General features: G+C 45.8%; 1 long non-coding RNA gene across 1 annotated transcript; it reads left to right on the top strand.

Moving 5' to 3' along the window:
- Positions 1 to 1,198: 1,198 nt before the first annotated feature.
- Positions 1,199 to 5,132, top strand: LOC133395821 (uncharacterized). The gene is made up of 3 exons (XR_009767280.1): positions 1,199 to 1,312; positions 1,398 to 1,481; positions 2,344 to 5,132. It is a non-coding gene; the product is annotated as an uncharacterized LOC133395821 (long non-coding RNA).
- Positions 5,133 to 5,900: the final 768 nt, after the last annotated feature.

The raw sequence follows: 5,900 nt of genomic DNA, 5'->3' as shown, positions 1-5,900 counted from the left end.
ACCATCATCCTCGAAGATGCGGCAGACGTGGACATCGGGGAGACGATACAGAAAAAGTGCAACGTCATCCCTTCAAAAATCAATAAATACATTCTGCAATAGAAGTCATTTGAACGGCACCTTATGTGCTACAGTACGTATGAATAGAAAATGACGTGTTTCTTTGATGATCTCAACCATTAAAGTGGAGAAACTGTGCAAAAAATCATACTAAACTGTCGAAGATGGCTGGGATAGGCTGCAGCTTCCAGAAAATGGATGGGTTTTTTTTCTTCCTTTTCTTGTGGCGCCCCCGAGAGGCCACTGTGCGCTTAGCATTTGCCTCGCCCACAACAACTATTACCATTTTCTTCCACTAGATGTCAGTAAATGCCATTAAATAAAATGCATCAGCATCGCAATTAATATTGCAGCTACGGATGGCAAATTGGAAGTGCTACGACCGCGCTGACATGATCCATCCACAGTATGAACTCACATTGAATCTTCTTAATTTAGTCATACTGTGATAGCAATAGATCATCAATTCTGAATGCATTTCTTTCTTTTTTTTTTTTTTTAATCTGTTGCGCTGCGGTGCTGCAATTCAACAGCGGTTTGTATTTTTTGGTTTCATTGCAGTACATTCGTGTGAATGCTTGTTTTATTGTTCTGATTTTCTTCCTGCTTTGCATCTCTCGACCGTCTCCAGAAAAAAAACCCAAAAAACATCCATCCATTTTCTGTCGCGCTTCTCCTCACGCGGGTCGCGGGCGTGCCGGAGCCTATCCCAGCTGTCATCGGGCAGGAGGCTGGCAACCACCCTGAACTGGTTGCCAGCCAATCGCAGGGCACATACAAGCAAACAACCATTCGCACTCACATTCACACCTAGGGGCAATTTAGAGTTGTCAATTAACCTGCCATGTATGTTTTGGGGGATGTGCCCGGAGAAAAGCCACGGGAGAACACGCAAACTCCACACAGGCGCGGCCGGGGATCGAACCCCGGGCCTCGGAACTGTGAGGCAGTTGCCCCCACGTGTGCCTGTGACATCACCGTAAAGGACGCCACGACGACGCTGTGACTGAGCTTGTGTGGCCCTGAAATGCGAACGCACGCCTCATGCAAAATGACTCATACGCTCCAGTTTTCCCATTCAATTTGTCATAAAAGCCAAGTGTGTTTGCCCAGCCATCCTGCTGTTGTGTCATCCAAGTCTTTCCCACTGAGGGCATATCCAAACTTTCACTGACTTCAGCCATACAAAGAGGCTTTCTTCAATGCGCCCTCGGGTCCAACTGCAGTCGGAACATCTTTTATGCAGCTTTCAGTAGGAGACGTCCTTGAACTAAATGGAGCGATTCTATTGAAGCGATATGTAACCCTTAACCCCGCTGTCTGTACTTTCACCTCAGGTGAGAGGACTCTCTGGAAATATGGCAGGGGACAGGAAACCGGAATCTGCAGCTCTCCCACCAAGGATTTTCTCAAAACTGAAGGTAAAAAGCCTTTGCTGCAAGCGTGCCAATAAGGAGTTGAACAGCAATGACAAATCTATCAAATCCGATTTTTCTCACAAGTGTGATTTCATTCATTTACAGTACAGTAGAGGCTATCGATTATTTTCTCTTTCCTGGATCAGCTGCATAGTAAATGGCATACTGTACTGTACTGTATATTTGTATCAAATAGAATTTCTTGATGGATTCTTATTACACATTTCTTAATTTCTTTCTTTCTCCGATCACACAGCAATAAATGTAGTTCTCGCGCATATTTATTACCTGCTTGTGTTACACGTGATATAGGTTGCCGTCTTTTACCAAGATCCCAAAAAGTGGCCGCAAAATTGGGAGTTGGCTCATTCTAACAGATTGCACGCAGTGATGGAAAGAGGGTCAACATGGAACATTTTGGAGAGCACGGCAGGCGCAAAAGGAAGTTTCAAATGGAAACACTTTCGATTCCGTGAAAGTGTTAGTGGAAGAGAAACCAAATTATTAATGAGTTCCAGAAAAAGAATCAATTACTGATAGTTTTGGGGAAGCTTGTAACCGCTTAAAAGCCATGTTTTGTTTGTGCCCATCCTGCGTAACATCATGTTTCAAACTTGGGAACCACCAATCGTCAGTGCGCTGAAATGTCCACCGTGTACGGAATTGCAAAGTTGAAAGGAATTTTGTCATCGGTGATATGGCATGACTTCTTCTTGTGGCTGGCGCCGAGTCAGCCCTTTTCTGAGCGGAGCAGGCCGCAGGGCTCAAGTAGTCCTGCGTCGACATTCACGAACAATTTGTTGAAATGGACAAATCGTTTGAGTGAAAGTACTGAAGGAACTGATTTTCTTTTTTCCTTTCACAGTTCTGAGCTCAGCCGCGAGCGTGCGGCACACTAGAAACTCAGTGGTTGTCGACAGGCCCACGCGGCAACTCGCAAGATGACCACCGCCAGGCCGGGGGGCGTGCCATTGCGGCTAAGTTCGGAGAGGGGTGAGAAGGAGGTGCGTCTTGGTCTCGCTGAAGGCCGAGGAGGGTGCATCAAAATCACATTTGTCGTAGCATGGCATATAGCCATACTATGCTACAAAATATTTGACCAAAAAAATTGAAGTAATAAGTCAAACCTCAGAAACAATCAAAGCACAAGTGAAATAGAAAAACATCTAAAACATCAAAACATCACCACAATACGATAGTATATAAAGTCCGACAGTTGAAGATGGTTGTGGAGCCGAAAGTAGGAAGTTCCCTCTCGAGCCACAATTGTAAGGAGGTACACACACACACACGCACGCACACACAGGTACGTGACCATGTTAAAAAATGTTATGTAATGCAACAGTGGTTCGCTTCACCACTGATATTTGGAGCAGCAGCGTGAGTCCGGTGTCAGGCCAGCCGAGAGACATAGTTTCTCCAGCGTGTCCCGGGTCACGTCCCACTGGGTTTCATCCCAGTGGGACGTGGCCCGGAACACTTCACCAGGGAGGCGTCCAGGAGGCATCCTAAACAGATGCCCCAGCCACCTCATCTGGCTCCTCTCAATGCGGAGGAGCAGCGGCTCTACTCTGAGATCCTCCCGGATGACCGAGCATCTCACCCTATATCTAAGGGAGAGCCCGGACACCCTGCGGAGGAAACTCATTTCGGCCGCTTACATCCGGGATCTCGTTCTTTCCATAAGTGAGGGTAGGAACGTAGATCGACCGGTAAATCGAGAGCTTAGTCTTTCGGCTTAGCTCCTTCTTCACCACAACGGACCGATACAAAGTCCGCATCACTGCAGACGCTGCACCGATCCGCCTGTCGTTCTCCCGTTCCATTCTTCCCTAACTCGTGAACAAGACCCCAAGATATTTGAACTCCTCCACTTGGGGCAGGATCTCATCCCCAAGCCAGAGCGGGCACGCGAACCTTTTCCGACTGAGGACCACGGTCTCAGATTTGGAGGTGCTGATTCTCATCCCAGCCTCTTCACACTCGGCTGCGAACTGCTCCAGTGAGAGTTGGAGATCACGGCGGCTTGATGAAGCCAACAGAACCACATCATCTGCAAAAAGCAGAGATGCAAGACTGAGGCCACCAAACCGGACCCCCTCTACGCCTCGGCTGCGCCTAGAAATTCTGTCCATAAAAGTTATGAACAGAATCGGTGACAAAGGGCAGCCTTGGCCGAGTCCAACCCTCACCGGAAACGAGTCCGACTTACTGCCGGTAATGTGGACCAAACTCTGACATTGGTCGTACAGCCCATATCAGGGGGTTCGGCACCCCATAGTCCCGAAGTACCCCCCACAGGACTCCCCGAGGGACACGGTCGAACGTCTTCTCCAAGTCCACAAAACACATGTAGACTGGTTGGGCGAACTCCCATGCACCCTCGAAGACCCTGCCGAGGGTGTTGAGCTGGTCCACTGTTGCACGGCCAGGACAAAAACCACACTGCTCCTCCTGAATCTGAGATTCGACTTCCCGGCGGACCCTTGCTGCTTTCAAGCAAAGATTTCTCCAGATTCGTTGAAACTTTTGATGATATTATGGCCCGTAGATGATAAAATCCCTAAATTATTTGCAAATGTACACTGAGAAATGTTGTTCTTAAACTGTTGGACTATTTGCACATGCAGTTGTTCACAAAGCGGTGAACCTCGCCCCATCCTTGCTTGTGAACAACGGAGCCTTGCAGGGATGCTACTTTTATACCCACTCATGACATTCCCCTTTTTCCAATTAACCTGACGACCTGTGGAATGTTTTTTGAGCATTCCTCAATGTTCCCCATCTTTTGTTACCCTTGTCTCTGCATTCTTGGAATTACAGCAACAACAAAAAAACTTTCATCAGTTTGAACATGAAATATCTTGTCTGTGTCGTATATTCAATCGAATATTGGTTGAAAACAGTTTGCAAATCATTGTATTCCTTTTTTCTTTCCATTTGACACAACATCTCAATGGGCGTTTGTAAATCAGCTCCCCCACAAACTCGACACCATATTGCATGCTGCCATGCACTTTGTCACCGGTGCTCCTTTTAACACCTACCGTTGTTAAACTGCTCCCTGGTTAATTGGCCCTTTGTTCACTCACACAAACAAATCCACTGATTCATGTTCATCTATAAAACACTCATTGGCAAGACCCCACCTATGTTCACTCTCTCCCCACCATGCATACCACCACCCACACTTTCTGTTCCAGCAGTTTAATTAACCCCGTTTGTTCCCAAAGTCTGCACTAATATGGTTTTATTCGGTCGTCTTTTCAATGTTCTGCTCCAAATGACTGAAACGCTGTACAACAAATGATCAAACTCGCCTCATTCGTCCAAATATCATCATCATTTAAAATGGTAAAGAGGGATCCTGTACATCATTGCTGTACCTGTTTTTAGCCTGTTAGGAACCTTTAATTCACCATATGCTATGATGTAATGTTATGGATTGTGTAAATATGTAACTATATCACATTGTACAGTTTTTTTGAGATGTATTTGTATTTTCTTTTATCGTGCTTTGTTTTACTTTGCTGTCTGCAGCCGGTTCGGCGTTGCAAATGAGAATCTGTTTTCAATGTCCTTACCTGGATTAAAAAAAAGAAAGCGATTCCAATCTCTTTCCACTCGCATGTCCTGGTTCTGAATTGGAAGCAATAAAACCACCATTGTATTGGAAGTTTCAGCACCAGTTTACAGGTTGCATCATGCTGGATATTTTCATGCATTTTCCCGATTCCCGAGTTTACCGGCCATGGTTGAGTGCATCTACACTGCTGCTCACTACATTATGCCTCCTATGTTGTTTTTAGTGAAAGAATGCACCAATGCCCCCCCCCCCCAGAAAAAAAAGACCCACGTGCTAGTCAAAAATCCATGGTCTGTAAACAAATCCAAAGATCTTGCGATGCATTGTTGATTATGCAGTCAAGTTCCCACACGGAGATGAAATTGTTGTCTGTCTTGAGAATGCTACAAGTAGATGTCAACATAATAGGATGTAAATCAGGATTTATGTCGGTTTGAACAGCTTCAACTACAACAGAAAAGTGTTCGAATCTATGTTATATAGTCCAAAAAAGAAGTCACAGGGCTTACTTTTTGTGTGTAAACCGATGCGCGCAAGTATCAAAACAAGCGTGCAAAGGAAGAAATAATCACAGTCAGCTCACAGTTGCGGTGAGGGCAAGACCTCCCGTGTTGATGATAAAAACACTTCTACACTGTCAGTTGTTTTTCTCATGTTCTGAGGCAGGCCATTTGTTTGGCATCATTCCAGCGGGAAGAGGTCGTGACATTTCCTCACGAGTTAGCGATGTTGTGCCAGTCCATGGTGGGTCTGTAATGACTGCCTAGTGCACAAACAGGAAGTACTGGAAGTTCCAACACTTTGATCTGTTGCGTTAGATCAAAGTGTCAGTGTCA

The sequence above is a fragment of the Phycodurus eques genome, chromosome 20 (assembly GCF_024500275.1).
Source record: "Phycodurus eques isolate BA_2022a chromosome 20, UOR_Pequ_1.1, whole genome shotgun sequence".
Lineage (NCBI taxonomy): Eukaryota > Metazoa > Chordata > Actinopteri > Syngnathiformes > Syngnathidae > Phycodurus > Phycodurus eques.
The sequence above is the reverse complement of the archived record's forward strand: the minus strand, read 5'-3'. Positions and strand labels throughout refer to the sequence as shown.